Here is a 12,750-nt window from a genome sequence, read left to right as displayed (position 1 = left end):
CCAGGGGCCCTTTCCTGACTATGGGTGGGGAGGGAGCTGGTGGACAGAGGGAAGGAATTTACTGTTTTCTAATTGATTCGATTTTTTTAAAGAAAGTTTTCGCTAGAAAGTGCCACTTTCTATTCTAGGACTGAAGTGCCAATATACAACTAATCGTTAGCTAGGTGCCGTTGCCCATGTCATGTTTATTTTCCTACAAGTACGTTTTGGAAACCTCAAACTGAGGCACTGTTTTTAATAAGTCAGAGACTAAAACCACTTCCTCTATTAAAATGCAAATACCCAAGGGTTGGTCAAAATACATACTTACCCTATCAATTATTCTTACCTTCCCTGGGCTGATTTATGAGAGCAGGCTTAAGGGGGCAAGAGGAGCTGGTCACTGGGCAAGAGGAAATGGTGAGGATGCAGCCCCCCCCCCCAGGAGGGAGTTAGCAGGAAGGGGCCTGGAGACCTTGCCCTAATCCCCCATGGCTGCCCCAGGTAGCATCCTAGCACTGGGAGGAGGGGTTTAGCTCCCTCTGCCTGCAATCCCTCTCTGGGGACCCCACCCCATTTATCCCTGTTCCTCCATGACCCATAGGAAGACCTAGAGATGTTTGTTTGTGTTCAAAACTCTCTTGAATGCTCCTCCTCATGGCTAAGACAGATTTTCTTGTTTCCCTCATAACAGCTGATGCTTGCCCATTTTGGTAGCTGCCTAGGCTAGAGTTAAGGAAGCAAAATGAAAGTTCCCTAGATGCTTTAATCATGCTTGTATCAGGGGCAAAGTGGGGAAGGGTTTTGAGAGATTCAAATGTCAGCAAATCCCAGCAACGTGTGGAGTATTATAGGAATCTTGCATTTTCTATTCCCTCTCAAATTTATTTCGTCTTTTCCAAATTTACCTGTGGAGGCAATCACCTCGTGGCCTGATCTACTCTTGGCACACCTGAAGCTGGGAAAGGGGAATGACGTCCCAGTGAGGAGGCTGCCCTTCAGCCAAGGACAGAGAGTGCTGTTAAGTTGTCTCAGAAAAGGGCATTGCAATAGGTGCTTTTCGTAGATACCTGATTTGAACTTTCTCATGTCCCATCAGCACCCATACAATTGGGGGCTTTTCAATATGCTTGGTGGACAGGTAACTCATTCCCTTTTTCAAACTAGGAAAATCTTGGCTACGCACTGTAAACTAAATACTTCTTTCCTTGGAAATCTCAGAAAAGGTCTGTGTGATATCAAACACCTATGCTGGGAAAAACAGGGGCAAACAAAGCCATAAGGGACTGCCTTTGAAATGGAGCCTGGGAACTCTGCAACCACACAGAGTATTTGTTTGCTTTCCTTGTTTCCCTTCTGGGGAGAACTGTGCTCACCTGGAGGCCACAGCCCTCACTTTGTCATTGTTGGGCTGAGGAGGGGCAAGGGAAAGGAGGCCCTTTGGCTGGCTTGTCAAAGCATCCCCAGTGGGAGACTGTTTAAAGAGTTCCTATCTTAAGTAACCTCAACCCGCTGTTCCTTTCACTTGGGGACATGCCAAGGGGTGCGGCTGACTCAGCTTGGGCCCAATTCTGCTGTCGTTACTGAAGCCCAGAGTTCCTGGTTCCCTGGCTCTGGTGGAGAGCTTCTCCACGCAGAGAGACTAGAGGTGGCACCAGGGCTGGGACTGGCTTTGCATTAGGTGTGTTTGAGGCTCTCGCATTCTCTATGAGCTCTAATTTCTGGTATCAAGGGAATTAGGAAACAAGGAGTTCTCTTTTCCATGAGCAGCCCAGTTGATGGCACATTGATGCTATTTTCTCAAGCACACAAGTGCGGGGACAGACACTGAATTTCCTTCATATAGCAGAACAAGACGCAGGTCGTAAGAGCTGTCAGATGAGAACAGATGTGCTCTAGTTACTTTAATTGGAAGCTGCTTCTTAGAAGACTACACAGGGAAGGGTCTGTTCTACCCAGACTGAAACGCCGTGTAGGACAAGACACAGGCTCTTGCTGCCTCTGCGTCTGGTGCTCCCTGAGCCATGCTGTGTCCTCCTCCAGGGCTCTGCCATTGCAGTGTGGTGTCCTCCCTATCTCTGCAGTCAAGTCATCAAGTTACAGTGTAGACTGGGCTAAAATCCCCAAGGAATGGTCTAGTTAGTCACTATGTGACATAGAGTGCCTGTGAACCAGAGCTTTTCCCAGCCTGCCCGTCGCCTGACCTCTACCTAGATGACTGCCTTTGGCCCCAGTGCCCCATTGGCCCCACAGGTGTGACCAGCTGGTGGGATCACATGGTGATGCACTTTCATTTGTGAAAGAGGGACTGCCATAGCTATGGCCTCAGAGGGGAGCTGTGAAAGTGGCACGTACTTACACCATGTTTTGTCCAGTTCTGGAGAAGCACTGATGGGGTGGGTGGGTGGCAGTTGCTCAATACTCTAAATAATTCGAGGCACCAAAAGTTTGGCTTAGGTTCTCCTCCAAGGGTAACTCATAAGTAAGACGGGGAACATATTTTTCTTTATTTCCTAGAAGGGACCCAGAGCAGCTTTAGCCTGTGGAGAACTCACCACTGAGCTAAGCTTTAGCAGCCGCAAGGATGTCGGCACCTGAAAGACAAACGTGGCACCTGTGGGGGATCAGAGGGAGTGAAAGAAACAACACTGGGGAGGGAGGCCTATGCAGGAGAGGGAGGACACTGGGTGGTTGAAGCTTGAAGACAATTGACTATGAGAACACATGAAACCCTCTGATTAATCGAAGACTCGATTGTGGGCCTTTGGAAAAGGCTGGAGCCCTAAATGAGCAGGTACAAGAGGAGCCACTAAAACATGTGCTATGATAAGAAAAGGAGCCAGAAAAAATCCCAGGGAGCAGACTAGGAAAAGAAAGAACAAAGAATTATGGACCTCAGCCCTGGGATGTATAGAAATCATCAGGCAATTCTGAGATTACATTCGCTTGGGAGTTTGGAAAGATACCCAAAATAAAGCCCAACCCAAGAGCGATTAGTCAGTCTCAGTGCAGGTAAGAGATCCATGCGGTCCTATGTGCATCAGGCCAGGTGGAGAGCCAGCATGAGTGGAGTTACAAGAAAAGTGACATCATGTGATGGTTTGAGGTAAAAATGGTGAGAGCCTTAGAGCTGCAATTGACAGAGAACTGTTTGTAAGCTTGTGTCTTGTGGAGCAAACCAAGGTGCCAACCCAGTTGAGGCAATATTCTATTACATATTCAATTGCTGGCCAGCAATTGTGCACTCCAGACATAAACATTTTGATTATAATGTCAAGCCAGCTCACCTGGAAAAATACGTGTTAAGTGTTTCTTAACTTGGGATCTTATAAAGATAAAAGAAGAGATTTGTTGAAAATTGAAGGAAAATAAATTTTAATACACAAGTCAATGCAAGTCAACATATACTGTGGATTATCAATGATGTTTTACAAGTGGCTCTGCTATGAATTTGCAGTTCTTCCTCACCTAGGAGTTACTGGAACCTCACAGTCTGGTGTTGTGCTATCTTCCGTCAAGTTCTGCGGATCTCTTCCACCTGTAAAGGGCTTTTCTAACAAGTACATCTTCCCCCATGACCTCATTTTATTATACCAGGGCTCTTCCTCATAGTTCCTGATGATAAACTTGCTCAAAGTTAATTTGAAGGACAGTCTTTATCAGGAACTTCCAATCATCTTTGTTTCCCGCCAACCTTATCTGGAGACATTGACTCCTTACCCCGAGGCAAAAAGCAGGACCTGGGCACTGGTATTCTCTCCCATTTTCCCTCCAGCTCCTGCTCTTCCTGTATGGTTCTAAATCATCCCTGAGATCCCTGCTTTGTATTCTCTGCTTTTGCTGGCCTTGGAAGGAGTTTAATTCTGCCCCTGGGTTAGACCAGAGCATCCTCTGATATTCACCAGAAATATAGACCTGATGCCCTATCTGGAATGCTGGCGGGAACGCACCCGCCATTCCATCACCTCAGCCCCACACAATGCACACCGAAGCAGCACAGCCCAGGTTATACCCCCCAGGAAGGCCCAGGAGAACCTCAGAGGTTCTGCTGTGACCCCAGCCATCTGAAAATGCAAGGTGAACGTGGTGTGTGCAGAGAAACTGAGGACTAGTTTGGGTCCCACAGGGCTTCACGATTGAAGTCTATGTGGAAATTTGTTCTGTTTAGTCATGTTATGCCTCCTTTAGTAAAAGCTTTGTTTTCTTGAGCTATGAAGAATCTCAAGCTCCTCTACCCCTCCCCCAATACTATATGCAGTTATTGAAAAGTATCAGGTTTCTCATTATAAGAACTACTGCTCCCCACATCTTCACTCCCACCGCGATCGCTAACTACCTTATGCTTGTATGTTGCTTCACAGTCTTCAAAGTGCTTTCACAATCTTTGCCCTCTTTGATCTGCACTACCTCGTATGCCCTGTTCATGATACTTGTCATTCCTCTGACTTTTTTCAAATGAAGTTCCTGAAGGTTACATGTCCCAAGGTCAAGACTTGGCCCAAGAGCACATAGCTAGTAAGTGGCAGACCAGGGAAAAACAGATGTTCAGGGCACTCAAAATGTTTACAGCCTCTCCTGAGTGTAACCCCTCCCCCATCATTTTTCCAGCTCTGAGAGCTGGGAATGATGAAGTTTGGCAAGGACCTGACACACCAATTTATATATGGTCATAGTAAACGCTGATAAGTTTCACCACCATCCTTCTCAAGGACATTGCATTTTAATGAGCTTCCTTCACTTTATAACATGAAGGAATGTTTTTCTAAACATAAAACTGTAGGCATTAGTGAGAAGCTATTTGGGGAGGTGTTCGTGGACTATGACACCGTTCCGGAAAGGTCTGACACCTGTCAAATCCCATCATCCCAGGATGGCCATTTGATGAGCTCCCTGTTCTCCACGAGGCTCCCCCTCCTGTGAGATGTAGGCATACGCACCTGCTAGGAACTTGAATACAGCCAGAGGGGCTTCATTTCCACCTCTGGTGGGGTCTGTTTTGTGTTTTGACCTCACACTTGTTCATCAAACATGTAGCAGCTCTTCTCGTGTACTTTTCCAGTGTAATTTTGCTCTAGGTTTTGTCACATCCAGTAGTATCAGGTCTCTGACCATAAAAAGAATCAGCCCAGCAACCCAATCCTTGGACCAGGGCAAGCAGCAGGGTGACCGGCTGTGCACAAAGCAAGCCTGCTTCAACCCTGTGTCTCTCTCTGTCATATTTGTTGCTTATTCATAACCCAAGCCCATCTGCTGCACAAGTAATGATCAGCCGCTCTTTCAGATGTCAACCCTCCCAGCTGTTTCTCCCTCTCTGTAAACATGCAGGGGGGAAGCAATTGTCACCATATTAATATTCTGGCTTAATTATTTGGATGCAGTGAAATTAAGACTGATGAATTCCCCTGCGGGCCCTCCATCACCTCAGCCCCACACAATGCACACCGAAGCAGCACAGCCCAGGTTATACCCCCCAGGAAGGCCCAGGTGAACCTCAGAGGTTCTGCTGTGACCCCAGCCATCTGAAAATGCAAGGTGAACATGGTGTGTGCAGAGAAACTGAGGACTAGTTTGGGTCCCACATTGCTTCACGATTGAAGTCTATGTGGAAATTAAGGGATGAAGCTTGAATATGCCCATGGACCTCAGGCTGACTCTTAGGTCTGTTTTGATAGACTCTGAGAATCAAAATAATGTCTTCCATCAGCATTCTTTGATTTAAAGAAAATGTCAGAAGCTATCATCAAGGGTGTTTCCTTCTCTGTTTTTTCTATACCATCTTGAGGCAGCAGGCACTGGAACGATCTAACTCCTCAGGAAAGTTTATTCCATTGTTTTATTACCTCGTGTTACATCAGCACACCCTCCCTTAGTCATAAGGGTGTACCACTGTACCTTGTATGAGTGGCTGGCTCCAAGCCTCAAGACGAAACATTGTCCACCCTCTTCAGACTTCATGCTGGATGATACTGGGGTAAGCTCTTAAGAAAAGAGGAGGAGGCATAATTGGTTTGCCCATTTCTTGGCTCGGCCGCTTACCACACAGGTGATCTTCAGAGATGTCCATGAACTGCCCGTGCCTCAGTTTTCTCCTTTATAAAATGAGAGTAGGGTTGTTGAGAGGATTAAAAGAGTTAAGAGGTATAAAGTGTTTAGAACAGGTCCTGGCACACACTAAGTGGAGTGTAAGTGTTGGTATTGTATTCTCCTCTATCTTTAAGGGCTTCTGTGGGATAACATCTGGGGTAGAGAACCAAGAACAGCCTCCGAGAAGAAGCACATGGAAACCATGCCTTGGGCAAATGAACTCAACCACTGGAGAGGAACTGGAGGCTGAAGGGACAGCAAGGGCAAAGTGATGAAGGAATACAAGTTCTTGGCATGTCAAAGTTAATTAAGTCCTCCAGGGAACAAGAGTGCAGGGTGAGTGGAGGTAGGAAAGGATGAGTGGAAGAGCAGGGGAGTTAAATTTGGAAGGTTAGAAAAGACTCCAAGGAATTAACTCCAACGATAAACCAAGGAATTGGGATGTGTTCTCATGAGGAATGGAAAGCCTTGGGAAGTTTCTAAGTAACAAAATAACCTGAACAAATCCATATTAAAAAAAAAAAAAAGTTCTAGGAGCAGGCAATTTTGATTATTGAAGTGGCAAAAGTGTGGGGAGTGGCCAGAGGGAGTGACTGGTGGCTGTATAGGTAACCGAGAAGTTCCAATCGAAGGACAAGTGAGACTCAGGTTCCAGATGCATATGGGAGGAGGAGACTCTTGGTTGGCACAGAGAACACAGGAGTACGTGCAGGAACCACAGGATTCCCTCGGGAGGTGACTTGCTTCTATCCCTTTAGGGTATTCCTTGGGTGCCAACCTCAGGTGCGGGGAGAAGAAGCATGTAGTCCAGACAGCATTTCCTTCATTGGTGCTGAACAAGCTACTTCTCCAGCAGCAGGTCTAAGCCCTGACAGTTCATCTACCTCACCTCTAGCCAGCCAATCACAGCCTCACAGAGAAAAGGGATCTCAACAAGCTCTTCCTGGGCATAAAATTTTGTTCAGCTTCTTCTAACTTGCTGTAAGAGTTCTGCATTTTATAATGAAAACTCTTATTTTGTGAAGCAGCTTTCTTTGGTATATATATATGCATGCATGCATGTGTGCGTGTGTGTGAGTGTGTGTGTGTGTGTGAGTGCATGTGTGTGTGAGTGTGTGTATGTAGAGAGAGGGTGGTGGGAGGTGGTAGATCCAATAAAAAGAGTCAAATTTGAATGATAAAATTTCAAGGACTCCTAACCTGTCCTCAAAAAATTCTTACCCATCCCACTACTTTGAAATTCCTTGAATGGAGACAGATTGTTTGTGCTCAGTTTAACTATGCACATCACAATGGGTAAAGTTTGTGGGTGAACCCCTTCCCCTTCCAACCAGATAGATCTGTGAGCCAGAGTGAGTTACTAACCTTTTGCACTTGTAAATGGTGATATTATGAAGGATCATAAAGAGTACCATAAGGATTAGTAGGAGTACTGTATGGATTACAAGGAGTACAGTAAGGATTGTAAGGAGTACTGGAAGGATCGTAAGGAGTACTGGAAGAATCATAAGAAATGTTGTAAGGATTGTAAGGAGTGCTGTAAGGTTCATAAGGAGTACTGTAAGGATTATAAGGAGTATTGTAGGTTCATAAGCAGTACTGAAAGGATCGAAAGGAGTACTGTAAGGATCATAAGGAGTACTACAAGTATTGTAAGAAGTACTGTAAGATCATAAGGAGTACTATAAGGTGGTAAGGAGTACTGGAAGGATTAAAGAACATAAGAGAGCAGAGCCTCGTATCGACTAAGCGCAAAGTGAACATAAATTGTTGTTGAGGAAGGACATGCGTGCTGACCCTACTCTCAGTCAGGGTGCTCCTTCCACCCCAGCCCACCAAGTGAACTGCTTAGGTCTTAGAATACCAGCTCTGCCACAATATGGCCTACCCTCTCCTGCCTGAACTTCCCTTTTGCAAAATGAAGATGCTGACCTTGTATCTACTGCATCCAGTTCCTGTGCAGATGAAATGAGCTGGTTTATATAAATTGGTGAGAATAGTGCCTGTTGTACAATAGGTACTATTTCGATGTAGCTGCTGATATTTAGAAAGTAGAGGAAAGGCAGAGACATGGGAACTGGTAAGAGGGAAGGTGCCATTGGTCCTGAAGACCGACTTTCCTGATGACCAAGACCTGAGCACACAGCAGGACCACAGCTTCTGTGGAACTGGCATGCTGTGACTGTAGGTTTATAGACTGTCCTTCTAGTGTCATTTCCAAACTGAAACAAAACCAGCTCTCCGAGTTCCACGTAGGTTGTCCCGACATGATGACTTCGTAGGGATGGCATTTGTTTGGATGCAGAAATTCAAATATCTTTATCAAATATTACATTCTTACACAGTCACCACTTTTTGAAGTGTAAGAACAAGCTGGAAAAATGAGGAGCGATACATGATCTAACCGCTTGCCTGGGAACAAGTGGGTGTCCCAGTTTAAGAAATCCCAATCCACATCAATCAAAATCTACTAAAGCTTATAAAAATGGAGTATAGTTTTCTGGCAAAAGAATGAAGAAAATCAGTCATTTGTATCATCAAAGGATTCTTTGTTTCAGGAGGAAAAAAAAAAACACAAAGAAAGAAGAAGGAAAAAGTAAAAAAAAATTAAAAATTAAAAAAATTAAAAGGATTCCCCACATGGTCTCTTTAAATGGTATCCTTGCTTAGTGAATTTCAACCCTGATTCAATTTGCAAATATCGGGTTTATACTGCATTGCATAAAGCATATATTCCTGAGGAGAGTTAAAAATGTGTAAAGTGAGGTACTCCTGTAGGAATGATATTTAGAAGAAATTAAAACAAACCAGATAAAAGGAGCTTTTCTTTTATGAAGAAATCGAGTAATTTAACTTAGAGTGTGTGAGCTTTAACATCAGCTGAAAAACAGCTGCTTCTCAGAGGAGGCTAAGCCAAAAGACTGAGGTTGGGAGGAAGTTAAGAGGCAAGCTGTTTAGCTCTTTAATGCTCCTGTGTGTGGATAAAAGGGTGAGAAGGAGGGGATCTTCTTTGGCACAACCAGCGGTTCCAAGAAGTTCTAGAAGTTTCTGCCTCACTGAATACGATCTTCCCGCATGGCGGCTGGAGTGGAGGACCAGGGCCAAACACATGGCGCAGTGATGTAGCGGGGCCAGAGGGTCAGGCACCTGTGAAGCCGCAGCCACAATGCACTCTTCAGAAGCTGCTTTTTGACTTAACCGAGCACAATTTTCCATCCCATATGTGCAAAGCATTTCATCCATTAGCATCTTCTTGGCTCTTTTAGTCTTCTTTTTTCCATTCAAAAAAAACCCGAAAACTCCAACTCATCATACACAAACATTTTGCTTCTGAAATCCACTCCATTTTCTCCTCAAAGACTGGCATATTTTAACCTGTAAAGGATTAACTGTCCCCATAAGCTTTTGATTATGGCAAGTTCCCTCCTTCCTGGGTATTTTGCTAAGTGCCGCGAGGCGTAATAAGGGATCATGAACAGCTGTCTTCAAGGAGCTTACATTTTAATTTGATGTAATTTACCTTATTCAATTTCCATGTAACTGCCCGTCGAATTTCCTCAAATTCTACTGTAGAGTACCCCCTCAAAAAAAAAAAATGCTTTTAGAAACTTGCAAACTGACACTTTGAATCCTGTATAGTTGAGGTGGGGAATACATGTGTATATGTACACACACACACACACACACACACACACACAGAAAGATGCAAAGACATTCAAAATAACTACCTCAGATTCTAACTTGTTACCATACTTTATTTATTTTTAAAAAATTAGCTAGAAAATGCTGAGCAAGACTCTACTTGAAATAATAGTTAATCAACTGAGTGAATGGCATTTTATAGATTGTTTTTTTTTATACTCTCTTTACCCATTTCTCTCACTCCTATTCCCCCGCCTCTAGCAACCACCAATCTGTTCTCTGTAACTGTGTTGTTTTTTGTTGTTGTTATTTTGTTTGTTTGTTTTTTAGATTTCACACATAAGAGCGATCATATGGTATTTGTCTTTCTCTGACTTATTTCACTTAGCGTAATGCACTCAAATTGCATCCATGTTGTTGCAAATGGCAAGATTTCACTTTATACATCACAATTTTCAATTTATTCATCCGTTTATGGACACTTAGATTGCTTCTCTATCTTGGCTATTGTAAATAATGCTGCTATGAACATGGGGGTGCAGATATATTTTCAAGTTAGTGTTTTCATTTTCTTTGGGAAAATACCCAAAAGTGAGATCTGGATCATATGGTAGCTTTGCTTTTTGGAAGCACCTCCATACTGTTTTTTCACAGTGGGTGTATCAATTTATATCCCCAAGAAGAGTGCTCCAAGTTTTCATTTTCTCTACATCCCCACCAATACTTGTTATATCTTGTCTTTTGGTGATAGCCATTTCAACAGGTGTGAGGTGGTATCTCATTGTGGTTTTGACTTGCATTTCCCTGATGATTAGTGATATTGAGCATCTTTTCATGTACCTGTTGGCCATTTGTAAATCTTTTTCGGAAAAGTGTGTATTTAGATCTTCTGCCCATTTTTTAATGATTGTTTTGTGATGCTATTGAGTTATATGACTTTGTCTATAAATTTTGGATATTAGCCCCTTATCAGATATGTGGTTTGCAAATATTTTCAGCCATTCAGTAGGTTGCCTTTTCATTCTGTTGGTGGTTTTCTTTGCTATACAGAAGCTTTTTTAATATAATGTAGTCCCACTTACTTATTTTTTCTTTTGTTGCTTTTGCTTTTGGTGTCATATTCAAAAAACCATCACTAAGGCTTATGTCAAGGAGTTTACCCTCTATATTTTCTTTTAGGAGTTGTATGCTTTCAGGTCTTAGGTTCAAATTGTTAATTTATTTTGTTAATTTTTGTGTATGGTGTAAGACAGTAGTTGAGTTTCATTGTTTTGCATGTAGCTGTCCAACTCTCCCAACACCATTTTAAAAAAGAGACTATCTTTACCCATTGTGTATTCTTGGCTCCTTTGTCATAAATTAATTGATCATGTCTGCGTGGGTTTATTTCTGGGCTCTTTATTCTATTCTATTGATCTATGTGTCTGTTTTTATGCCAATACCATTCTATGTTGTGACCATGCTTTACTTTAAACAATATGACATTTTCTTGAACCTAGAATGAAAGGTCCTTTGACCTAAAAACCATATGTAGCCCATATGTGACTGACCATTATGAGGATGGTTTCAGTCTTCTTGACTGAAGTCAAGAAGAATAACAAATAACACTATTATTGCAGTTGTGCAGGAGTGAAATGACAATGAGCTGAACAAGAAAATGATTGTGGGAAGGGAATGGAGTCAAGATATACTCCAAGGTAAATATGTAGGATGTGCTAGTTTCCTGGATTGGGGGAAATAAGGAAAGTTTGGAGACTCAGTTCACTCCCTGGGATCTGGCCAGGTTTTTAGGAAGATGGCATTCATGTTCATTAAGATGAACAGAATTCATGGACAGGAACAGGTATGGAATGGAAACTGAACGAATTAAGTTTGGGACAAATTAAGTTTGAGATTACTGTGGGAAATCTAAGTGTATATGTCCAACCAGCAGTTGCATATATAGAGGAGTCTGAAGCTGAGAAGAAAAGTCATTGCTGGAAAGCATAAGGTACAGCAATAGGATGAGCAGTTAAAGAGGTGGGTAAATCACGTAAGTCAAAGACAGAGAGAGGATTAAGGCATGATCAGGCAACTGTCAAATAGTGTGAATGTCCAGTAAAAGAAGGATTGGCACTTGTCCACCAGATTTGTCAAAATAATGATTTTTCCCAGACAGCTGCAGTGACATATTGGGGAAGAAGACAGCAGTGGTGGGTTTGGGAGTCGGTGGAAAGCTTTTAGGCAAAAATGACAGTGAGTACAACCACACAGATCATTACATTAATCCTGGTATTTGGTCTGCAACTGCATGGCCTTTAGTTACAAAAATGATTAGAAAAGCTTGTGAGGTTGTGTCAAGGCAAATCCATGTGCATTCCTAGGAAATGCATGGAATACAGGGTGTCATTCTGATCTCTAGTCTCATTCTCCTCTAAGACACAAAGCATGTATCTAGATATGTGTGCCCACGGATGTGAAAGGACTCGGATTTCTTTCAAAATATATAGGTAAGAATTATAAGGATTTATGCACATTGATGGATAAGTAATCATGATGACCCTGAGACTATCAAGGCATTTACCAAGGTCCCTCACCAACGTTGTTTTAATTATTATTAGTTTCAGGTGTACAAAACAATGTAATATTTGACATTTACACCCCTCACAAAGTGATAACCTCCCTCCCCCAATCTACTATCCCTCTGACATCACATACAGCCATTACATTTCCACTGTCTCTATTCCTAATGCTGTACTACACTTCTTGTGACTATATATATATATATATATATATATATATATATATATATATATATATATAAATTATAGTTGACATTCATTATTATTCAGCTTCAGGTGTACAGCGCAGTGATCAGGCATCTACACTGTCCCTGAAATGGTCTCCCTAATAAGACAAGTGTCCGTCAGATACCCTACAAAATCTTTACATTATTGATTATATTCTACCAACTTTTTCTGGCTATTGGGTAACAGGTTGGTAGATACCAGCATTTTCAGTTGACAAATTATGTAATTGGATGGTCAAGTGTCTTTTAATTACAGT

The sequence above is a fragment of the Rhinolophus hipposideros genome, assembly GCF_964194185.1.
Source record: "Rhinolophus hipposideros genome assembly, chromosome: 18".
Lineage (NCBI taxonomy): Eukaryota > Metazoa > Chordata > Mammalia > Chiroptera > Rhinolophidae > Rhinolophus > Rhinolophus hipposideros.
The sequence above is the reverse complement of the archived record's forward strand: the minus strand, read 5'-3'. Positions refer to the sequence as shown.